Source organism: Balaenoptera borealis (assembly GCF_965194805.1).
Source record: "Balaenoptera borealis genome assembly, chromosome: 11".
Taxonomy (NCBI): Eukaryota; Metazoa; Chordata; class Mammalia; order Artiodactyla; family Balaenopteridae; genus Balaenoptera; species Balaenoptera borealis.
In genome coordinates, this window is record NC_138868.1 from 47,111,135 (window position 1) to 47,137,357 (window position 26,223).

The window sequence follows — 26,223 nt, forward strand, 5'->3', positions numbered from 1 at the left end:
GGCAGTCCGCAGCCCACGTGGCCCTGAGCTGTCGCTCCTACAGACGAGACCTGCTCTTCAGAAAGAGAAAAATGTTCAAACTTCACAGAAAGAAAATTAAAACAATCAGTTACAAAGATCTCACATAATAATATACCTATGGTAACCATAAGGTAAGGCTGATGCAATGTGTGATGCTAGTAGCTGTGTAATTGAAGGAAGCCTTTTGAAAAGCAATTTGAGATGTGTTACTAAATGCCATAAAAATGTTTATAATCTTTGACCCAACTAATCCCATTTATGACACTTTATCCTAAGGAAATAACATAAAGGGTTAAATGAGCTTTATGTGTAAAACGTGTTTATCACATTACATATTTATAATCAAATACTAAAATTATGGGGTTTTTGGTTTGTTTTTTTTGTTTGTTTTTTGAGTATCCAAATTTTGGCACAGACTTTATACAGATCACCTCTAAATGCAGAATAAAAGCATAATCCCTATTAAAATCCACCTTCTTTAAACAGTCAAACATTTTCAGAAAGGTTAAATAACTTGCCCAAGGTCACTTAGTAAGAGGTTCGCCTAGGATTTCAAACCAAGGATGTTTCTGTTTTCAAAGTTTTCATTCTCTCCAATGAATCAGTCTGCCTCTCAAAAGAAATGTGGAACCCTAGGGGAATGGTTAAGCAAATTACAGGAATCCAGTCAATTAAATTTTTCACAGTCACCAAAAATTACAAATGTAACAACACTAAAACATTTATATATAGATACAGCTTTGTAACATAGACAAAAACTGGGAAACAAGGCTGGCAAATGAAAGTAACTGATTTTCTAGCATGGTGAGATTTTCAGTAATTTCCTTTCATACCTGTTATTGTTGTAATAAAGTTATGTAAATGTATTTACTTAAAATGAATCATAAGCCTTCAAATACAATTTGTTAAAAGATCACTTATTGTTTTTACTTTATACAAAAAGGAAAAACGGAGACACAAAAGGCTTTCCCTGGAATAGTGGGCTTTGCAATATTAATTTCTTATGTGCCAGCCACTGTGCCTGGAAGTGAGGTATAATTATTCCTGATTTACCAATGAAGACTCCAAGGCTTAGATTGTGAAAGGTCATAAGATTTTCATAATATAACCTGTAAGATCTATCATTGTATTGATACAATCTGTTTAAGAATTTCATCTCCCTATTCCATCCCTCAAATGTAAGGGCCTTGAAAATAAAGATTATGTTTTAATTCACTTTTGAATCTTCACCTCCTATCACAGAGCTTGAATATCTACTAGGAGTTCAATAAATATTTTAGTGAATAAATGAAGAAAGGAATGAGTGAACTAGTAATGACTTTTAGTTGTCAGTGGCTGAGCCAGAATTGAAACCTCAGTCTTCATGATTCCAAAGCCAGTCCTCTTTGCATTACTACATAGCTATTTTAGATTCCAGCATTGACTTGTACATAATGGAATTGTGACAATTATAGCATAGCACAATGTATGTAAAAGCACTTGACACAAAGAAGGTGCTCCAAAAATGTTAATTCCTTCTCCCTGAAACTGAAACGGTGAAGGAGTGGTGGGGGAAATACGGTTTTTAAGCTATAGTGCTGGGAACTGGGAGCCAGCAAGGTTTGCAGGTCTATAGCTGGAGTGGGGGCCTGTGCCTCATGCTTCAAAGAGAGTAGAGCTCATAGGGTACTAGACCCTGTCTAGGGAGCCAGAGTTCCTTTATCCACACAGGGAGCTTGGCTCCACGACCCTTCAGGAGTTTAGCTGGCAGAGTGATTAGCACACCCAACTAATTTGTAGGGCTTTTTAATTTTTAGCTAGTAACACACAAAATGTGACTTATATGACTGGAAATTTAGATGTGAGCTCCTCCAGGGCAGGGACCATGTCTATCTCTTTGTGGCAGACAAAGAAATGAGTGTCTGCTTGGAACTCCCTGGTGGTGCAGTAGTTAGGGCTCCGTGCTTCCACTGCAGGGAGCCCAGGTTCAATCCCTGGTCAGGGAACTAAAATCCTGCATCCAGCGTGGTGCAGCGCAGCCAAAAAAAAAAAGAAAGAAAAGAAAAGAAATGAGAGTGTGCTCAATAAATACGTGTGTGAAGATTAAAAGAAAAAGCACCATGTTAGGTCAATATAAATATAAATAGATAATCTTACCTCACCCCTCAATCCCTAGTCCCAGTGCCAAAGGCAATATAGATATCTACAATTCCTTGGGCAACGTTAGTCTGAGGAATTCAGAGAAGTATAAAACACAGGGTTTCAGGGCTAGTTTTGAGCTAGAATGGGATTCCACAAAAATCAAGAAGAGATAAGGGACAATCCAGGAGTGATTTGGTTAATTGATCTTATAAACAATGGTTCTGTTGTTCAAACAGAAAAAAAACCTGTCTGGCTGCAGGTAAGAGAAAGGAAAGCGGGGTTCGGGGAGTGACCATAATAGCTATAAGGAAATGGAAAGAGTTAATCTTCCCTTTACAGCCCTCCCTTGGCGGCTTTTGTGGGTGAACACCAATGACAAGGCCCTTGATCATAAGTACCTCGCACCCAAAGGCATCTTAAGGCCCAGACTGATCTGTCTGAGGTGACTGGATTTTGTCAACAAGACATCCTATAATTACTGAAACCCCACATGCTATACTTCCTATGTTAGGCCTATTTCAGATATCCAAAACATTTCAGACAAAATTTTTCATGAAATTTAGGTTGTTCTCAATAAAGGTAATCATTATATTTGTAACTAAGTGGAATTTATTTTTACACCTTGGTTAGGTTTTTACTCTAAACAATTTAAAGTGTAGGGGGTAAAAAAAAGACATGGAAGCTAAGAAAAGAGCTACTGATTATGTTCTGAGGCACGTACAAACTGTGCTGCCTTGGGTAAAATTTTTTTATCTCATTGGCCCTCATTTTTCATTTCCATCATCTATAAAATGAGGAAATAATTCCATCCCAGACTCCGAAAATTATTCTGAGAATCCAATGAGGTTGGAAAGTGCTTTGTAATTATAAAGCTCAGTACAAACATAAATTGTTACTGGTATTAAGGAAAGGGCCGAGGAGAAAGGAAGGTAAGAGGGCAAGGAAGGAAAGTTAAAGAAAGTGAAGAAATGGGGACTTTCTGCAGAGCATCCTTCCCAGGAGTAAGTGTGCACTTTCAACAGTTTGGTATGTATATGTCCTTATAAAGCTTAGTATATGCAAGGAAAGGTAAAAGACAACCTTGTATTGATACTGTCACATGAAGACCATTTTATTGCATTTCTTTTAAGTACACTGACCTACACAAAATAGAAGTTTATGACCTAAACCATATAAAAATTTTTAAAGATCAACTTCATCAAGGTATAATTTACATACAATTCAATGAGTTTTCACAAAGTTATACACCCATGTAACACCACCATAATCGACATATAGATTCTAGCCATTAGCCCTTCCCAGTCACCTCTTACGTGCTCAGCCCCATGACACATATGCTTTCTATTCCTGTCAGTTAGATTTGCCTTTCCTAGAGCTTCATATAAATGGAAGCATTCAGTAAGCACTTTTTATGTCTGGCTTTTTTTTTTTTTTTTCCACTCACTGTAGCACTTCTGAGATTATTTCTATGATGTTGAGTACATCAGGTCATCCTTGTTGCTAAATGGCAGTCCATTGACTGGACGTACAACAATTATCCATTCATCTGTGGCCCTTTGAGTCATTTCCAGTTTTTGCCTATTGTGAATAAAGCTGATATGTACATTTGTGTACAAATCTTTGCGTGGATATATGTTTTCATATCTCTGGTGAATAGCTAAGAATGGAAAGGCTGGTTTGTATTGTAAGTGTATATGTCACTTTATAAGATACTGCCGAACGATTTCTGAAATTGTTGTACAATTTTACATTCCCACCAGCCATCATGGACACTTCATTGTTCCACATCTCATCAACAGTTTGAATTCTCAGTCTTTTCAAGTGTGTCTAGGGACTTCCCTGTTGGTCCAGTGGGTGAGACTCTGTGCTCCCAACGCAGGGGACCCGGGTTTGATCGCTGGTCAGGGAACTAGATCCCGCAGGCTGCAGCTAAGACCCGGCACAGCCAAATAAATAAAAATAATAATTTAAGTCTATCTAGTGCAGTGGATGTGTAATGATATGTACAAGATGCATTTCTCTGATGACTTAATAATGTTCAGCATCTTTTCATGTGCTATTATATATATTTGTATCATCTTTTGAAAAGTAACTGTTTTGCCTGTCTTTTTTTTTTTTTTGGTCATGCCACGTGGCTTTTGGGATCTTAGTTCCCTGACCAGGGATTGAACCACCAGGCCACGGCAGTGAAAGCGCTGAAAGCACCAGGGAATTTCCTGTTTTGACTGGTTTTTTTGTTTTGTTTTGTTTTTAATATTTATTTAGTTATTTATTTGGCTGTGCCAGGTCTTAGTTGTGGCACTTGGGATCTTCATTGCCGCACGCGGGATCTTTAGTTGTGGCATGCAGGACCTAGTTCTCTGAATAGGGATCGAACCCAGTCCTCCTGCACTGGGAGCTCCGAATCTTAACCACTGGACCACCAGGGAAGTTCCTTGCCTGTTTTTAAAATTGGATTGTTGCCTTACTGCTATTGGGTTGTAAGATACTCTGGGTACAATTCTTTCTGTCAAATTTCTGTTTTGTGAATATTTTCTTTCGGTTTGTGTCTTAATTTTCTTAACTGATCTTTCAAAAAACGATTTTCTATTTTGATAAAGTCCAATTTATCTATTGTTTCTTTCATAATTGTGCTTTTTGTGTTCTATGTAAGAAATCTTTCTCACCTTAAGATTGTAAAGATTTTCCCTTACGTTTTCTCCTAGAAATTTACAGTTTTAGCATTTATGTTTTGGTTTATGATCTAATGTGAATTAATTTTTTGTGTGTATGGTGTGAGGTAAGCATTGAAGTTAATTGTTTCTGCATATGGATAGATATCCAGTTAGTACAGCACAGTTGGTTAAAAAGCTTACCCTTTAACCATTGACTTACTTGGCCACTTTGTTGAAAAATCAGTTGCCCAAATACATATGTGAAGATCTATGTTTGAATTATCTGTTCTGTTCCATTGATCTATTTATCTGTCCCTATGCCAATATCACAACGTCTTGAGTCTTTTTTTTTTTTTGAGAATTGTAAAGTCTTTTTTTATTGTCTCTGCTGAGAGGAGTCTACCATCTGTTAATCTGAATATTTGTGCTTCCAATATTTTGCTTTTTTTAAAATTTAAATCACTTAATTACCAAAAAAAAAAAGTATAGTCTATGTCTGTGAACATTTCTAGACTGATAACTGGGAATTTTCAGTTGTGCTTGTAAGTTTCTTAAATAATGCCAACTGATAATGACATCACTAACTTTGATACCCTATTATTCTTATTTTCTGCTTTAAACAACTGTAACCATTACCTTTTAAATAACCTGAGTCAAGTAACTTAATTGCACCCCATTACAATTACACTCTCAAACTGGGCAAAAGTTTTGTTTAGCTGTTCATACCATCATTTCCTCTACCTTTCCCCTTCCCTACAACCCCTGTGTGAATTCTCTTTTTTTTTTTTTTTTTGTGGAAGTGCAAAGTTCTGTTTACCTTGAATCCCACCCCCAAAGGCCTGTCCTTCAGAGTCACAAAGACGGAGCCTTAGAACTGATATGTAAGAACTGTAACTTATGTTATACGAATTCCATTGAAACAGACACACAAAACAGTCTACAGGGTGTCCATAAAGCTGGAAACATAGGTAAATATATATAATGCAATTGAAGATATTTTCAAAGTGTAAAATACACACACACACACACACACACACACACACAATGCTTCCAGACTTTATGTAGAATGGAAATCAAGTTCCGCATACCTGGAATCCTGTTAAGTGTCACCCAGAAATGTTCATCAGGAGAGTAGGTGTCCTTCGACCACCCAAGTAAATCAATGGCCCTCTGGTCTTGGAGAACAAAATTAGCAAATTCTCTTGTACGGGCTACATAGGTGGAGCCAAAGTAAATGGTGAGATTATGGGGAGGAGACATTTTTCTTATCCAAGTACACAGCATGAAGGAAAACAATTGGTATTTCTGCTCCAAGTGCATAAATCTGGTCCTTCTGATAACATGAGGAGGAGGCAGCACCCCTGGGGTGACGTTTTTCCCTTTAAATCCTTTTATACACTGAACGATCTCCCTGTTGGTTTTCAGGGGGAAATCTTTTTTTTTTTTTTTTATATAACAGGTTCTTATTAGTCATCAATTTTATCCACATCAGTGTATACATGTCAATCCCAATCGCCCAATTCATCCCACCCCCACCCCCACCCCCCTGCGGCTATCCCCCCTTGGTGTCCATACGTTTGTTCTCTACATCTGTGTCTCAATTTCTGCCCTGCAAACCGGTTCATCTGTACCATTTTTCTAGGTTCCACATACATGCGTTAATATACGATATTTGTTTTTCTCTTTCTGACTTACTTCACTCTGTATGACAGTCTCTAGATCCATCCACGTCTCAAGAAATGACCCAATTTCGTTCCTTTTTATGGCTGAGTAATATTCCATTCTATATATGTACCACATCTTCTTTATCCGTTCGTCTGTCGATGGGCATTTAGGTTGCTTCCATGACCTGGCTATAGTAAATAGTGCTGCAATGAACATTGGGGTGCATGTGTCTTTTTGAATTGTGGTTTTCTCTGGGTATATGCCCAGTAGTGGGATTGCTGGATCATATGGTAATTCTATTTTTAGTTTTTTAAGGAACCTCCATACTGTTCTCCATAGTGGCTTTATCAGTTTACATTCCCACCAACAGTGCAAGAGGGTTCCCTTTTCGCCACACCCTCTCCAGCATTTGCTGTTTGTAGATTTTCTGATGAAGCCCATTCTAACTGGTGTGAGGTGATACCTCATTGTAGTTTTGATTTGCATTTCTCTAATAATTACTGATGTTGAGCAGCTTTTCATGTGCTTCGTGGCCATCTGTATGTCTTCTTTGGAGAAATGTCTATTTAGGTCTTCTGCCCATTTTTGGATTGGGTTGTTTGATTTTTTAATATTGAGGTGCATGAGCTGTTTATATATTTTGGAGATTAATCCTTTGTGATTCGTTTCCAAATATTTTCTCCCATTCTGATGGTTGTCTCTTCGTCTTGTTTATGGTTTCCTTTGATGTGCAAAAGCTTTGAAGTTTCATTAGGTCCCATTTGTTTATTTTTGTTTTTACTTCCATTACTCTAGGAGGTGGGTCAAAAAAGATCTTGCTGTGATTTATGTCAAAGAGAGTTCTTCCTATGTTTTCCTCTAAGAGTTTTATAGTGTCTGGTCTTACATTTAGGTCTCTAATCCATTTTGAGTTTATTTTTGTGTATGGTGTTCTAATTTCATTCTTTTACATGTAGCTGTCCAGTTTTCCGAGCACCACTTATTGAAGAGGCTGTCTTTTCTCCATTGTATATCCTTGCCTCCTTTGTCATAGATTAGTTGACCATAGGTGCGTGGGTTTACCTCTGGGCTTTCTATCTTGTTCCATTGATCTATGTTTCTGTTTTTGTGCCAGTACCATATTATCTTGATTACTGTAGCTTTGTAGTATAGTCTGAAGTCAGGGAATCTGATTCCTCCAGCTCTGTTTTTTTCCCTCAAGACTGCTTTGGCTATTCGGGGTCTTTTGTGTCTCCATACAAATTTTAAGATTTTTTGTTCTAGTTCCGTAAAAAATGCCATAGGTAATTTGATAGGGATTGCATTGGATCTGTAGATTGCTTTGGGTAGTATAGTCATTTTCACAATATTGATTCTTCCAATCCAAGAACATGGTATATCTCTCCATCTGTTGGTATCATCTTTAATTTCTTTCATCAGTGTCTTATAGTTTTCTGCATACAGGTCTTTTGTCTCCCTAGGTAGGTTTATTCCTAGGTATTTTATTCTTTTTGTTGCAGTGGTAAATGGGAGTGTTTCCTTAATTTCTCTTTCAGATTTTTCATCATTAGTGTATAGGAATGCAAGAGATTTCTGTGCACTAATTTTGTATCCTGCAACCTTACCAGATTCATTGATTAGCTCTAGTAGTTTTCTGGTGGCAGTTTTAGGATTCTCTATATATAGTATCATGTCATCTGCAAACAGTGACAGTTTTACTTCTTCTTTTCCAATTTGTATTCCTTTTATTTCTTTTTTCTCCTCTGATTGCTGCAGCTAGGACTTCCAATACTATGTTGAGTAATAGTGGTGAGAGTGGACATCCTTGTCTTGTTCCTGATCTTAGAGGAAATGCTTTCAGTTTTTCACCATTGAGAATGTTTGCTGTGGGTTTGTCGTATATGGCCTTTATTATGTTGAGGTAGGTTCCCTCTATGCCCACTTTCTGGGGAGTTTTTATCATAAATGGGTGTTGAATTTTGTCAAAAGCTCTTTCTGCATCTATTGAGATGATCATATGGTTTTTATTCTTCAATTTGTTAATATGGTGTATCACATTGATTGATTTGCATATATTGAAGAATCCTTGCATCCCTGGGATAAATCCCACTTGATCATGGTGTATGATCCTTTTAATGTGTTGTTGGATTCTGTTTGCTAGTATTTTGTTGAGGATTTTTGCATCTATATTCATCAGTGATATTGGTCTGTAATTTTCGTTTTTTGTAATATCTCTGGCTTTGGTATCAGGGTGATGGTGGCCTTGTAGAATGAGTTTGGGAGTGTTCCTTCCTCCACAATTTTTTGGAAGAGTTTGAGAAGGATGGGTGTTAGCTCTTCTCTAAATGTTTGATAGAATTCACCTGTGAAGCCATCTGGTCCTGGACTTTTGTTTGTTGGAAGATTTTTAATCACAGTTTCAATTTCATTACTTGTCATTGGTCAGTTCATATTTTCTATTTCTTCCTGGTTCAGTCTTGGAACTTTATACCTTTCTAAGAATTTGTCCATTTCTTCCAGGTTGTCCATTTTATTGGCATGGAATTGCTTGTAGTAGTGTGTTAGGATGCTTTGTATTTCTGCAGTGTCTGTTGTAACTTCTCCTTTTTCATTTCTAATTTTATTGATTTGAGTCCTCTCCCTCTTTTTCTTGATGAGTCTGGCTAATGGTTTATCAATTTTGTTTATCTTCTCAAATAGCCAGCTTTTAGTTTTATTGATCTTTGGCATTGTTTTCTTTGTTTCTATTGCATTTATTTCCACTCTGATCTTTATGATTTCTTTCCTTCTGCTAACTTTGGGTTTTGTTTGTTCTTCTTTCTCTAGTTCCTTTACGTGTAAGGTTAGATTATTTACTCGAGATTTTTCTTGTCTCTTGAGGGAGGCTTGTATAGCTATAAACTTCCCTCTTAGAACTGCTTTTGCTGCATCCCATAGGTTTTGGATCATCATGTTTTCATTGTCATCTGTCTCTAGGTATTTTTTGATTTCCTCTTTGATTTCTTCAGTGATCTCTTGGTTATTTAGTAACGTATTGTTTAGCCTCCATGTGTTTGTGTTTTTTACGTTTTTCCCCCTGTAATTCATTTCTAATCTCATAGCGTTGTGGTCAGAAAAGATGCTTGATATGATTTCAATTTTCTTAAATTTACTGAGGCTTGATTTGTGACCCAGGATGTGATCTATCCTGGAGAATGTTCTGTGCGCACCTGAGAAGAAAGTGTAATCTGCTGTTTTTGGATGGAATGTCTTATAAATATCAATTAAATCTATCTGGTCTATTGTGTCATTTAAAGCTTCTGTTTCCTTATTTATTTTCATTTTGGATGATCTGTCCATTGGTGTAAGTGAGGTGTTAAAGTCCCCCACTATTATTGTGTTACTGTCGATTTCCTCTTTTAGAGCTGTTAGCAGTTGCCTTATGTATTGAGGTGCTCCTATGTTGGGTGCATATATATTTATAATTGTTATATTCTTCTTGGATTGATCCCTTGATCATTATGTAGTGTCCTTCCTTGTCTCTTGTAACATTCTTTATTTTAAAATCTATTTTATTTGATATGAGAATTGCTACTCCAGCTTTCTTTTGATTTCCATTTGCATGGAATATCTTTTTCCATCCCCTCACTTTCAGTCTGTATGTGTCCCTAGGTCTGAAGTGGGTCTCTTGTAGACAGCATATATATGGGTCTTGTTTTTGTATCCATTCAACAAGCCTGTGTCTTTTGGTTGGAGCATTTAATCCATTCACCTTTAAGGTAATTATTGATATGTATGTTCCTATGACCATTTTCTTAATTGTTTTGTGTTTGTTTTTGTAGGTCCTTTTCTTCTCTTTTGTTTCCCACTTAGAGAAGTTCCTTTAGCATTTGTTGTAGAGCTGGTTTGGTGGTGCTGAATTCTCTTAGCTTTTGCTTGTCTCTAAAGCTTTTGATTTCTCCATTGAATCTGAATGAGATCCTTGCTGGGTAGAGTAATCTCGGTTGTAGGTTCTTCCCTTTCATCACTTTAAGTATATCATGCGACTCCCTTCTGGCTTGTAGAGTTTCTGCTGAGAAATCAGCTGTTAACCTTATGGGAGTTCCCTTGTATGTTACTTGTTGTTTTTCCCTTGCTGCTTTCAATAATTTTTCTTTGTCTTTAATTTTTGCCAATTTGATTACAATGTGTCTCGGCGTGTTTCTCCTTGGGTTTATCCTGTATGAGACTCTGCACTTCCTGGACTTGGGTGGCTATTTCCTTTCCCATGTTAGGGAAGTTTTTGACTATAATCTCTTCAAATATTTTCTTGGGTCCTTTCTCTCTCTCTTTTCTTTCTGGGACCCCTATAATGCGAATGTTGTTGTGTTTACTGTTGTCCCAGAGGTCTCTTAGGCTTCTTCATTTCTTTTCATTCTTTTTTCTTTATTCTGTTCTGCAGCAGTGAATTCCACCATTCTGTCTTCCAGGTCACTTATCCGTTCTTCTGCCTCAGTTATTCTGCTATTGATTCCTTCTAGTGTAGTTTTCATTTCAGTTATTGTATTGTTCATCTCTGTTTGTTTGTTCATTAATTTTTCTAGGTCTTTGTTAAACATTTCTTGCATCTTCTTGATCTTTGCCTCCATTGTTTTTCCAAGGTCCTGGATCATCCTCACTATCATTATTCTGAATTCTTTTTTTTTTTTTTTTTGGCTCAGACACAACTCTTCTTTGTTACTGTAGTTATTTTTGTCACACATCTTCTTGATTCACTTTTTTTTTTTTTAGAGTATTAGTCATTTTATTTTATTTATTTATTTATTTATTTATTTATGGCTGTGTTGGGTCTTCGTTTCTGTGCGAGGGCTTTCTCTAGTTGTGGCAAGCAGGGGCCACTCTTCATCGCGGTGTGCAGGCCTCTCACTATCACGGCCTCTCTTGTTGTGGAGCACAGGCTCCAGATGCTCAGGCTCAGTAATTGTGGCTCACGGGCCCAGTTGCTCCACGGCATGTGGGATCTTCCTAGACAGGGCTCGTACCCGTGTCCCCTGCATTGGCAGGCAGATTCTCAACCACTGCGCCACCAGGGAAGCCCTATTCTGAATTTTTTTTCTGGAAGGTTGCCTATCTCCACTTCATTTAGTTGTTTTTCTGGGATTTTATCTTGTTCCTTCATCTGATACATAGCCCTCTGCCTTTTCATCTTGTCTGTCTTTCTGTGAACGTGGTTTTTCTTCCACAGGCTGCAGGATTGTAGTTCTTCTTGCTTCTGCTGTCTGCCCTCTGGTGGATGAGGCTATCTAAGAAGCTTGTGCAGGTTTCCTGATGGGAGGGACGGGTGGTGGGTAGAGCTGGGTGTTGCTCTGGTGGGCAGAGCTCAGTAAAAGTTTAATCTGCCTGACTGCTGATGGGTGGGGCTCTGTTCCCTCCCTGTTGGTTGTTTGGCCTGAGGCAACCCAACAATGGAGCCTACCTGGGCTCTTTGGTGGGGCTAATGGCAGACTCTGGGAGGGCTGACATCAAGGAGCACTTCCCAGAACTTCCGCTGCCAGTGTTCTTGTCCCCACAGTGAGCCACAGCCACCTCCCGCCTCTGCAGGAGACCCTCCAACACTAGCAGGTAGGTCTGGTTCAGTCTCCCCTGGGTTCATTGCTCCTTCCCCTGGGTCCCGATGTGCACACTACTTTGTGTGTGCCCTCCAAGAGTGGAGTCTCTGTTTTCCCCAGTCCTGTTGAAGTCCTGCATCAAATCCCACTAGTCTTCAAAGTCTGATTCTCTAGGAATTCCTCCTCCTGTTGCCAGACCCCCAGGTTGGGAAGCCTGACGTGAGGCTCAGAACCTTCACTCCAGTGGGTGGACTTCTGTGGTATAAGTGTTCTCCAGTCTGTGAGTCACACACCCAGCAGTTATGGGATCTGATTTTGCTGTGATTGCGCCCCTCCTACCGTCTCATTGTGGCTTCTCCTTTGTCTTTGGATGTGGGGTATCTTTTTTGGTGAGTTCCAATGTCTTCCTGTCGATGATTGTCCAGCAGCTAGTTGTGATTCTGGTGTTCTCACAAGAGGGAGTGAGAGCTTGTCCTTCTACTCCGCCATCTTGGTTCCCCTGTGTGAATTCTTGCTCTTATACGCAAAGACACCGGAATTCCTATCCCCTGATCCTCTCTCCAGCCTGTTCTCTTGGTGTAGGTTTGGTTATCCCAAGAAAGGTCCACTCTTGTAACTTCACTCTCAGGGTGCCGAATGCCACAACGTCTTGAGTCTTAAAGTCAGGTAGCGTAAATCCTCCAACTTTGTTACTTCTTTTCAAAATTGTTTAGACTATTCTAGGTTAATTGCATTTCCAAATACATTTGGAAAATTCAGCTTGTTGATTTCTAATTTATAAAAAGTGTGTTGGGATTTTGATAGATATTGCATTTAATCTATATATCAGTTTGGGTAAATTAACATCTTAACAATATTGAGTGTTCTAATCCATGAACATGGTATATTTCTCCATTTATTTAGATATTTAAATTTTTTCTCTCAGTAATATTGTTAGTTTTCCAAGTACAGATCTTGTACATATTTTCTTAAATATATGCCTAAATATTTTGTGTTATTGTTAATCATACTTTAAAATATCATCTTCCAACTGCTGTTGCCTGTATCTAGAAATGCAATTTATTTTTGTATTTTGACCTTGCATCCTGCAATTCTGCTAAGCTAGTTTATTGATTTTAGTAGTTTCTTTTCTATGTTCCTTAGAATTTTCTGTGTACATGATTAGGTCTTCTGCAAATAAAAACAGGGTTTTTTTTCCCCCCCATTCTTTAACCACAGGTTGTTCACAGATTCTCTTTATCAGATTTTAAAAGTTCCCATTTGTTCCTAATTTTCTTAAAGTTTTTAACATGAATATGGTGTTGAATTCTGTCAAATATTTTTCTAGAGCTATTAATATCATCATATGGATTTTCTTCTTTATTCTGTTAATGTGGTGAATTACATTATTTGATTTTCACATGTCGCTTTCCTGGAATAAACCTCACTTGGTCGTAGTGTACTACCATTTTTATATATTGCTGTACTCAATTAGCTAACTTTTTTTTGGAAGATACCTACATCTATCTTTGTGAGGGATATTGGTCAGTAGTCTTCTTTTCCTAAATGGCTTTACCTGGTTTTAGTACTGTATCATGGTAACCCTAGCCTCATAAAATGTACTCCTTTCTCCTTTGTTTTCTGGAAGAATTTGTGTAGGACTGGTATTATTTCTTCCTTAAATATTTTGTAGAATTCAACAGTGAAACCATCTGAGCCTTGGAGTTTTCTTTTTGGAAAGATTTTCAATTATGAATTTAAGTTTTAATAGATATAGGACCGTTCAGATTTTCTACTTTTTTCTTATGTGAGTTTTGGCAATTTATTTCTAACAAGGAATTTGTCCCTCTCATCTAAGTTATCTAATTTATTAGAATAAAGTGGTTCATAATATTCACATGTTACTCTTTTAATGTCTTCAGTATCTGTAGTGATATTCCTTCTTTGATTCCTGATATTAGGAATTTGTGTCACATTTTGCTACTTCTTGCCAGGTCTGGTCATTTCTTTATTGGATGCTAGATATGGTAAATTTTATGTTGTTGACTGAGTGAATTTTCTTGTCGTTCTTTAATGAATGTTGAGCTTTGTCCTGGTAGGCAGTAAGTTATTTGGGGTTCAGTTTGACACCTTCAAGCCTTGTTTATAAGGTTTCTAAGGGTAAGTCTAAGTTAGCATTTATTATAGGGCTATCTTACAGTAAAACTAAGGTGTGGCCTTTTGGGGTTCTATTGATGTCCCAAGTGATCAACAAGGTCTTTGCAGTCTGGCTGTTGGGAACTCTAGGGTCCCAGCCCTGTGTGAACTGTAAGAACTATTCAGGTCAGAGCTTCCTGGTTACTATTTGCCCAATCTTTGAAGTTTCACCCTATGTATAAACACCCTGGGACTTCCCTGGTTCTCCAGTGGGTAAGACTCCACGCTCCCAATGCAGGGGGCCCAGGTTCGATCCGTGGTTGGGGAACTAGATCCTGCATGCATGTCGCAACTAAGAGTCTGCATGCTGCAACTAAAACCCGTTGCAGCCAAAATAAATAAGTCTTAAAAAAAAAAAAAGATCACAATCCTGCTCCTTGTTTGAAGTCAGAAAACAGTTGTTTCATATATTTTGTCCAGTTTCTAGTTGTTTACAGCAGGAGGTGTTCACTGTTACTCCAACATGATTGGAAACAGAAGACTCTCTGTGCAATTTTTAGCTACTATGGACAGGTGAATACTCTCTTTATCACATAAAGTAGTCAGGATAACCATGAGGACCAAAAGAGAAATCACATATCAGGATTATTATTTTAATTCACAGTGGAAAGTTTCCTTTTACCTGCTCACTCATAATGTGGGGGAAATATGCTACTTACTTTGCACAGTCCTTTTATATGCAGATCCAGCCCAACAAGCAGATTGAAGGGTGAAAAATAGAATACATGGGAGGTAGCTTTGGCCCCAGTAACCAGAAAACTCTGACCTGAGGTCAGATTACCCCATTTGTTGGGAAGGAGGTCTGTGGTTGGTTATTTGGTAGACTTCATTTTCCAGGAAGGCAGTCTAATGGAGAGCTGACCCAGAAAGACCTAGCTTTTAGCTGGCAAAAATTATTCCAGTTAGTCATAGAGCTTCAATACCATTATGGTTTAGTAGAAGGAGCATTAGTGTCAAAGACAAACAGACTTGGGTTGAATCTTGAATTTTGTTTTTTTAAATTTATTTATTTTAGTTATTTATTTTTGGCTTTGTTGGTTCTTCATTGCTGTGCGCAGGCTTTCCCTAGTTGCAGCGAGCAGGGGCTACTCTTCGTTGAGGTGCGCAGGCTTCTCATTGCAGTGGCTTCTCTTGTTGCGGAGCACAGGCTCTAGGCACGCGAGCTTCAGTAGTTGTGGCATGTGGGTTCAGTAGTTGTGGCTCGCGGGCTCTAGAGAGCAGGCTCAGTAGTTGTGGCATGGGCTTAGTTGCTCCGCGGCATGTGGGATCTTTGGGGACTAGGGCTCAAACCTGTGTCCCCTGCATTGGCAGGCGGATTCTTAACCACTGCACCACCAGGGAAGCCCCAGACTTGGGTTGAATCTTGACTCTACAACTTCCTAGTTTTGACATGACTGAGGACCTCAGGGTTTTTTTGTTTTTGGTTTTGGTTTTTTTTTTCTGTAAAATAGGAATTTTATCATTAGATTGTTGTAAGGTCATGTATATCAAGCAATTAGCACAAGCCCTGCACACAGGGTACACAGAGTACAGGTAACTCAACTAATGGTAATTTGAATAGACACCTCACCAAAGAAGATGTACAGATGGCAGATAAGTATATGAAAAGATGCTCAACATCATATGTCATTAGGGAATTGCAAATTAAAACAACAACAAGGTGCCACTGTACAACTATTGTTGTATATGGCTAAAATCCAAAACACTGACAACACCAAATGCTGACAAGAATGTGGAGCAATAGGAACTCACATTCACTGTATGGCAATGCAAAATAGTACTGCCACTTTGAAAGACAGTTTGGCAGTTTCTTACAAAACTAAACATACAATTACCGTATGATCCAGCAATCACAATCTTTGGTATTTACCCAAATGAATTGAAAACTTATGTACAAACAAAAATCTGTACATGAATGTTTATTGTAGTTTTATTCATAATTGCCAAAACTTGGAAGCAACCAAGATGTTTTTCAATAGGTGAATGGATAAACAAACCAACAGTAAATCCATACAGTGGACTATTACTCAGCAATAAAAAGAAACAGGCTATCAAACCACAAAAAATATAGAGGAAGCTTAAGTGCCTATAGTTAAATGAACAAAGCAATATGAAAAGACAGCATACTATTAATATATGATTCTAACCATATGACATTATGGAAAAGGCAAAACTATGAAAAAAAGTGAAAAGGTTAGTGGTTGCCAGAGGCTCAGGGGAGGGAGAGAGGGATGAATAGGTAGAGCACAGGGGATTTTTAGGCAGTGAAACTATTCTATATGATACTGTAATAGTGGATATATGTCATTATACATTTGTCAAAATCCATAGAATGTACAACACAAAGAGTGAGCACTAATGTAAACTGTGGACGTTAGTTAATAATATATCAATATCAGCTCATCAGTTATAACAAATGTACCACACTAATGCAAGATGTTGAGGATAGGGGAAACTGTGTGGGGAGAGGTGAAGGGATATATGGGAACTCTCTGTACTTGCTGCTCACTTTTTCTATTATCCTAAAACTGCTCTAAAAACTAAAGTCAATTCAAAAATCAATAGTGGCAAAATGATAAAATTATATAAGTGGAGAACAAATTAGTGGTTATCAAGGGTTAGAGATGGTGGTGGACAAGGGGGAAAAGAAGTAATGTGACTATAAAGGGGATAACACAAGGGTGATGTGATTATGGAATAGCTCTGTATCTTGATTGCAGTGGCAGCTACACGAATCTACACATTGGGTTATATGGCATAGAACTATACACACACATTGTACCAATGTCAATTTCCTGGTTTTAATATTGTGCTAATGTGAGATGTAATGGGGAAACTGGGTGAAGAGTACACAGGACTTCTGAGGACTATCTTTGCAACTTCCTGGGAATTTACAATTGCATAATAATAAAAAGTTTTTTTAAGAATAAATATCATAACCAAGAGGAGTCTAAGTAAACATGAATATTAAATGCCATGTAGCTGTACCACAATGTTCACTGCAGCACTATTTACAATAGCCAGGACGTGGAACCAACCTAAATGTCCATTGACAGATGAATGGATAAAGAAGATGTGGCACATGTATACAATGCAGTATTACTCAGCCATAAAAAGAAATGAAATTGAGTTATTTGTAGTGAGGTGGATGGACCTAGAGTGTGTCATACAGAGTGAAGTAAGTCAGAAAGAGAAAAACAAATACCATATGCTAACACATATATATGGAATCTAAAAAAAAAAAAAATGGTACTGATGAACCTAGTTGCAGGGCAGTAATAAAGATGTAGACATAGAGAATGGACTTGAGGACACGGGGTGGGCAGGGGAAGCTGGGGCAAAGTGAGAGTAACATCGACATATATGTACTATCGAATGTAAAATAGTTAGCTAGTGGGAAGGAGCAGCATAGCACAGGAAGATCAGCTCGGTGCTTTGCGATGACCTAGAGGGGTGGGATAGGGAGGATGGGAGGGAGGCTCAAGAGGGAGGAGATATGGGGACATATGTATGCATATGGCTGATTCACTTTGGTGTACAACAGAAACTAACACAGTATTGTGAAGCAATTATACTCCAATAAAGACCTATTAAAAAAAAATGCCATGTAGCATCCTGGATGGGATTGTAGAAGAGAAAAAGGACATTAGGGAAAAACAGGACATCTGAATAAAGTATGGACTTTAGTTAATAATAATACATCCATAGTGGTTTATTAGTTGTGACAAATGTACCATACTAATGTAAGATGTTAATAATGGGAGATTAGATGTGGAGTGTAAGGGAACTCTCTGTTCTATCTTTGCAGTAATTCTGCAAATTAAAGTTATTCAAAAATAAAAAGTTTATTTAAAAATAATAAATAAATAGTGGCAAACTTATAAGAACATAAGTCCAAGTACATAATGACATATCCAGAATATATAAAGAATTCCTACAGATCAGAAAAAAAAAAAAGACAGACAATTTAAAAATCTACAAAAGTCTGGGGGCTTCCCTGGTGGCTCAGTGGTTAAGAATCCGCCTGCCAATGCAGGGGACAACGGGTTCGAGCCCTGGTCCAGGAAGATCCCACATGCCGTGGAGCAACTAAGCCCGTGCACCACAACTACTGAGCCCGTGCTCCACAACAAGAGAAGCCAGCGCAATGAGAAGCCCACTCGCCACAACTAGAGAAAGCCCACTCGCAGCAACAAAGACCCCACACAGTCAAAAATAAAATAAATAAATTCATCAAAAAAAAAAAAGTCTGGGAGTTCCCTGGTGGCCTAGTGGTTAGGATTCCGGGCTTTCACTGCTGTGGCCCTGGGTTCAATCCCTGGTTGTGGAACTGAGATCCCACAAAGCTGCTCAACGTGACAAAAAAAAAAAAAAAAAAAAAAATCTACAAAATACTTTGACATCTCACTACAGAGAAAAAGAGTAAAACAAAATGAACAATAAACTTATGAAAAGGTGTACAACATCATTAAAGTCATCAAAGAAATGCAAATGAAACAACCATAAGGTAGATTGACCCATGCAAAAAATGTCTAAACTTTAAGTGATTGACAATACAGTGTTGGTTAAGATGTATAACGACTAGAACTCTTATGCATTGCAGGTGGAATATAACTTGGTACAATCACTTTGAGTAAATGTTTGGCAGTGCCAACTAAAACTAAGCATTCATATGACACTGGATATATACTCTAAAGAAATTACTGTTTATGTCTATCAAAAGACATGCACAAGAATGTTTGTAGCAGTGTTCTTTGTAATTTCTCAAAACTGGAAATGACCCAAATATCTATTAATAGAATGGATAAATAAATTCATACACTGGGATATTACACTGAAATGAAAAAGGACAAACTATTGATACACACAATATGGAAGAATCTCCCTGAGAATGTTGAATGAAAGAAGTCACACACACATACAGTATGTATTGTATGACCCCACTTATATTAAATTCAAAAGTATAGGGACTTCCCTGGTGGTGCAGTGGTTAAGAATCTGCCTGCCAATGCAGGGGACACGGGTTCGAGCCCTGGTCCGGGAAGATCCCACATGCTGCAGAGCAACTAAGCCCATGCGCCACAACTACTGAGCCTGCGCTCTAGAGCCCGTGAGCCACAACTACTGAGCCCACATGCCACAACTACTGAAGCCTGCACATCTAGAACCCATGCTCCACAACAAGAGAAGCAACTGCAATGAGAAGCCCGCACACCGCAATGAAGAGTAGCCCCTGCTTGCTATAACTAGAGAAAGGCCCCATGCAGCAACGAAGACCCAGTGCAGCCAAAAGTAAAATAAATAAATAAATAAAATTTGAAAATAAATAAATAAATTCATGCACTGGAATACTACACTGAAATGAAAAATAACAAACTATTGATACACACAATATGGAAGAATCTCCCTGACAGTGTTGAATGAAAGAAGTCACACACAGATACAGTATATATTGTATGACTCCATTTATATTTAAATTCAAAAGTATAGGGACTTCCCTGGTGATCCAGTGGTTAACAATCTGCATTCCAATGCAAGGGACAGGGGTTGGATTCCTGGTTGGGGAACTAAGATCCCACATGCCACATGGCAACTAAGCCCAAGCACCACAACTACAGAGCCCGCGAGCTGCAAAGAAGAGCCTGCGCGCTTCAGTGAAAGATCCCACATACTGCAACTAAGACCCAATGCTGCCAAATAAATAAATAAATAAATAAATAAATATTTTTTTAAATTCAAAAGTATACAAAACTAATCAATGGTTGTAGAAGTGAGAATAGTGGTTACCCATGAGGATACTGACAGGGAGAGGGAACAAGAAACCTTCTGGGATGATGGAAATATTGGTTTGAATGGTGGTTACAACAGTTATATACACAAGCAAAAATTATCTAGCTCTTCACTTAAGATTTGTGCACTCTATTATATATGTTATGCCTCTATTAATCTTCCCTGGCAGTACCGTGGTTAGGACTTGGTGCTTTCACTGCCAGGGCCCAGGTTCAATCCCTGGTGTGGGAACTAAGATCCTGCAAGCTGCGCAGCACAGCCAAAAAAAAAAGAGAGAGAGAGAAATAATAACATTCACCTATGTCAACCACAGCCAACTAGAGAAGATAATAGAAAATAACATACAACTCGCAATAACACCATATTGCCTTACCATAAAACCATAGCATTAAAAGCATGTATGTATGTCACTGGCTCAGAAACAGACAAATAGAAAAATGGAACAGAACCAAAAGCTATAAACTGGACCCTCATATAAATGGGAATTTCATATATGACAAAGGGGACACCTTAAAGTAACTGGAAAAGTACAGGTGGTTTAGTGGGTAGTTTTGGAAAACCTGACTCTTTTTAAGGACAGAAATAAAACTGGATCCCTACCTTACACCATATACATAAGTGGATCCCAGATAGATTACATACAATTTTGAAAAGCACAACTGTAAGGCTAATAGAAAAAGTGTAAGAGAATTTTTTTTTTTTACTTAGATGAAGGGAAAGGCTTTTAAAATCAAACCCAAAAATGTATCTACATGAAAATAAAGATTTCTATCCTATAAAAGATACAACAGACTAAGTTAATAGACAGATAGCAGACCCTATAAAGATATTTACCACATCTGAAACCCACAGAGGGGAACTTCCCTGATGACACAGTGGTTAAGACTCCACGCTCCCAATGCAGGGAGCCTGGGTTTGATCCCTGGTCAGAGAAATAGATCTGCTCTAGGTTCGCAGGCTTCAGCAGTTGTGGCTCGTGGGCTCTAGAGTGCAGGCTCAGTAGTTGTGGTGCACAGGCTTAGTTGCTCTGCGGCATGTGGGATCTTCCCGGACCAGGGCTCGAACCTGTGTCCCCTGCATTGGCAGGCAGATTCTTAACCACTGTGCCACCAAGGAAGTCCCCTAATGGCTTCACTTTAACCCCACCTATTTTAAGGCCCTATTTCCAAATATAGTCACATTCTGGTAGTTAAAGCTTCACCATATAAATTTTGGGGAGGACACTATTCAGCCTGTAACATCCTCAGTCCCTCTTTTTCTTTCCTAATTCCTCTTTGTTTCTTCAAATATTTGAAAAAATTAAAATCACCTATGATTGTGGATTTCTAAATTTATTCTTATAATTCTATCAGTCGGTTTGCATTGCATATTTGGGGCTATGCTATTTACGGAGAAACTGAAACTTTTATCATTATGAAATGATTCTCTAGCTCAGTAATTCTTTTCATTAAAGTATATTTTATCTGATATTTAAAAATGCCTACTCACACAAAATAATATTTTATGTTTTACAAGGATAATGATTACTTAAGGATACATATCAAACATATTAAAATGGTTGCCGATGGAACGGAAAGAGATGTTAATGAGAGTCACAGACGAAGGGGGAAAAAAGGAAGTGGTCTCACATGGATCACTGATGATAATGTGCTATGAACTGAGCTTATAATTAACAAGTCTTCACATCTGAGATCTAAAAAGTAGGAAGGCCCATATAGGTCATAATTATTAATTTTCAAGGAGTCCAGGAGGATTTTCAGATTACTATATATCATGATTCCTGAACTTAGAGGATGAGAAATATTACTCTAAATAGAGTTAGAATGAAGAGCATTCCAGGAAGAAGGCATAGCAGGTACAGGGACATAGAATAATGAGTGTCCATGGCATTTGAGAGTGGAAAGGGGAGGACAATAATGAGAGATGAATTCAGAAAGGTCAGCTGGTGCCAAAATGTAAAAGTATTATGTTAGACTTCGCGCTACAGGTAAAAATGATTTTTAAGACAGTACTGTAGAGTGGTTAAAAATCTCAGATTTGAATCAAAAAGCCTTGGATTTGAATCTGAACCATACCACATGGCAGGTATATGACCTTGGGCAAGTTATTTAATCTCAATGAGACTCAGTTTCTCATTATAAAAATGTAAATAATATTTATTTCAGTGAGTTGTGAGAAGTGAGAATACGCACATAAATCTCTAAGCACAGTACCTAGCATGTAGTAAACATTTAGGACATGAGAGTTATCATTATTATTATTATTTTTGGGGGGATCATCATCATTGTCATCATCATGCTTTATTATTTGAACCAGAGAATTACCTGTATTATAGAAAGATCATTCTGGTAATAATATGAGTTGACTTGGAAGGAGTGAGACTTAGAGCAGATAAATCTGACAAAAGTGAGTTGCAGTAGTCGAGGTGAGAGATGATTAGGATCTAAGTGTTGCTAAAGAGCAGTGCTTCAGGAAGTAAAGTTCATGAGTCTTTCCTATACCTCTTATGCATCACTTCAAATCCTCTTAGCTATAGCTATCATGACCAATTCCGTGCAGTTTCGACCACCTTCACACAGGTGCAACTTGATAGTGCCTCATTTCAGGCATGTAATTTACCTCTCACTTTCTGTCCAAGGACTTCTCTGATTACACTTCTTGGGATCCTGTGGGCACCTGCTTAGGTATTTCCACATCGTAACCCAGAAATGCCCAGAGAGGTTTAAGCTTTTTGAGGCAACCATAAACAATGAGAACAGGAATGGACAAATAAATGTTTCTCCCTTTCTTCCCTTAGATGGATAGTCCTGAGATACCTTTCAAATAACTCCTCAGACAATCTCACGGGATCTAGCACATGGTTGTCCAGAACAGTAGCTAACTACATAGCCCCATTTATATTGGCTTCTTCCTCTTTCCTTGTTTTAACCCATGTTGTCCCTTACTTTTGCCCTCTGGGATCATGCTCTGAAATAATCAGGTAAGCCTTTGTCTTAGGCTCTGCCTCAAGGCAACCCAGGCTAAGAATCGTGTTGAGTAAAATGGTCTTAGAAAGCAGAACTTTAGGAAGGAACTGCACCACCTACTGAGGACTTCATTGCTGTTGATAAGTGGTTTAATGATACCTCTGACCTGCCCGGCTTCACATTTACTAAGAATCTCACCTGTAGTTGATTGGGATGAGGTGCAGGTGAAAGGGGCGTGTTGGCTATCTATACAGTGGCTGTGGCACTTGAAGAGTATGGGGCAATGATTATTAAGAGGATTGTGGAGGGAGCTCACTTTTTATTAACACTGTAAGACTTGAAGAAAAAAGGAAAAGGACAAACTCCTGTCAGCAAATCAACAACTTTAACTAAGCTGTGAAAGCAAGAGGGCCTCCTCTGTGATGGCATTTCAGAAGACTCTCAACGCCTGAAATAACAGAGCAGTTTGTGCTGAAGATCGGGCCTACGTTCTCATCAGAAGGGTAGCATTGCTTCAAAGCCTCAACAAATCTCTTAAGTCAAAGTCAGTCCCTGATAGGAAGAAGTGGGGCCCTAAGTCTGGGATAAAGACACTTAGAAGACTAAGCATGAGAATTTTGAACCCCTGGATTCTAAGATGACTCTTGTCCTTTTTAAGGACACCCCTCATTGCTCCAGGCTCATAATACTGATAGCAAGGTTTAGGTCTCAGGATAGTCCAGGAGGGGAAATATCCTTCCTGCTCCAAGAGAAAACAAATTACACACCAAAAGAATTATAGGACTTGGCTAATACGTCCCAACAAAAACCAAAGGAGTGTATCTTGAGAGAGCTAGAGCAAGGGAGTGGAATATTAGACTAAATAGGTGAGAATTTATTGACATGGAGGCACTCGCCCAAGACAGATTTAGCATTCTGGCAAGAGCACACTTGGAGCTGGTCCTAATATCCTGCTGGGGGTGGCTCTTTAGAAGCTTGAATGCAAGGAACTATCTATCAACACATCAATACAGCTTCTAGCAGTTAGTAAGTGGTTATGGCTCTGTAGAAAGTAAGGACCAAAACCATTTTGTCTTTAGCGGAAAAGACATCAGTACCCATTTACTGTCTTGCCCCAAGGCTATTTTATTTAGCTCTCCTGTTCTGTCACTGTATAGTCTGCAGTGACCTGGATCTCTTAACATTCTACAGAACATCACAGTAGTCAGAACATCATACTAACTGGATCTGGTGAGCAGGAGTGATAAATACCCCCCAAAGCCCTCTTAATACATATGTAGGCCATGTAAACTCATGAAAATTTAAGACACTACCATGTTGGTGAAGTGTTTAGGGATCCAATGGTTTGTAGCATCCCTTAAAAGTTAAAGGACAAGTTGTTTCACCTTGCACTAGGAAAGCAAGCAAAAGAATCTATGCTTGGTGGACCTCTTTCAGTTATGAGAGCAGCATATGCCACTTTGGGAATACTGCTTTATCCACTTATTATCCAGGAAAGCTCCTACTTTTGAGTGAGACTAAGAGCAAGAGAGGGACCTGCTACAGAGGTCCAAGCAACTGTATGCTCTGTAGCAAGTCTAAGCAACAGAGCAAGCTGTCCTGCCACTTGGGTCATATGACTCGGTAGATGTGATATGCCAGAGGTATCCATGGTAGGTAAAACCACTGTATGGTGTCTCTTGCAAGCTCCAAAAGGAGAGTTGCCACATGTTTCTAGCGTTCTAGACCAGGTGTTGGAAAACCGTGGCCCATGGGTCAAATTTAGCTTGGTTTTGTTGTTGCTGTTGTTTGGTTTTGGTTTTGGTTTGTTTGGATGACTTAAGGTTTTTAACTTAAGTGACTTGGAGGGTGGTAATGCCTTTAGAAGATACCATAATGCAGTAGAAGCATGTTTGCTACTGAAAATATTTAATTTTAAATATTTGGGACTTCCCTGGTGGCGCAGTGGTTAAGAATCCATCTGCCAAGGCAGGGGACACGGGTTCAAGCCCTGATCCAGGAAGATCCCACATGCCGCAAAGCAACTAAGCCCGTGCACCACAACTACTGAGCCTGCGCTCTAGAGCCCACGAGCCACAACTGCTGAAGCCTGCGCACCTAGAGCCCGTGCTCCGCAACAAGAGAAGCCACCGCAATGAGAAGCCCACGCACCGCAACGAAGAGCAGCCGCGCTCGCAGCAACTAGAGAAAGCCCGCGCGCAGCAACGAAGACCCAACACAGCCAAAAATAAATAAATTTATTTTAAAAAATAAATAAATAAATAAATATATATATAAATAAATATTTGGGTATATCTTTGTGATGCCCAGTGCATAGGATATCATGCTGACCTAGATATCGAGTAAAAGCTGGATCCTGCATTCAGCAAACATATATTGAAATTCTACTACGTGCAAACCAGTTCTGGTTCAATGCCATGTTCTTAAAAGATAACTGACACCATGAATGAACTAAGACTGAGAAATGGGGAGAAGATAGGCAACGTATCAATAGAAGGAGAAGTAAATAATTAAACACCTATTCTATGCATGGCTTTATGTTTAGCTCTGCTATGAAGGTAACAGAGATGAAATGGTCATTGTATTTACTTCAAGGTACTCATCTAATAGAGGTGATGTTTTTCTATAACAGAGTTGGGAGTGAGAAATATTCTTAAAAGAAGTAGAAATGGGAGCTCCAAGGAGAGAGGAAGCCATTACTTGCAGCTAAGATAACAGGATGGAGGAGATGCTGTCTGAGCTGGACTCTGGATACATAACACTGAGTCATGCAATAATGAGACCATGGGGCAGAACATTGTAAACAGAGGAAATGTCAGAGGCACAGAAATGGGAGAGCATGATTTGGAGAAGCTGGTAGTTAGGGTCTTTGGTTGCAAAGATCATATTACCTTAAGAGATAAAGATTTCCTCCAAGGCTATGTGGGAAAATAAAGAAGACAGGAATCTCAATCATGTAGGACTGAGGCCTTGTGGGGGATTAAATTCCATCTGGGAACTAGAAGGTTACACTAGATCCCAGGCAGCTCAAGGGAACAGGTATTTTGTGTGGACCCCTTTCTAAGGGTGAGCCACTGTGTAGGGACGCTCTTTCTGCATCCGTTGCTCCTGCTCCTACAACTTCTCATTTTGCTTCTGCGTACTCAAGACGTCTGTCTACTCCTGCATTCTGCTGTGTCATAACTTCTGGTTACAGCCTTTTCTCTGTGTGTCTTTCATCTTCTGACCCTGCCATTAACTAATTGCCTGTCTGGGTCTCAAATTCAATCTTTGCAAGAGAAAATT

The 26,223-nt window shown here is 38.7% G+C and overlaps 1 long non-coding RNA gene across 1 annotated transcript; it reads left to right on the forward strand.

The window, feature by feature from the left end:
• Positions 1-84: 84 nt before the first annotated feature.
• LOC309605644 lies at positions 85-1,236 on the forward strand. Its single transcript, XR_014231470.1, has 2 exons — positions 85-152; positions 965-1,236. It is a non-coding gene; the product is annotated as an uncharacterized lncRNA (long non-coding RNA).
• Positions 1,237-26,223: the final 24,987 nt, after the last annotated feature.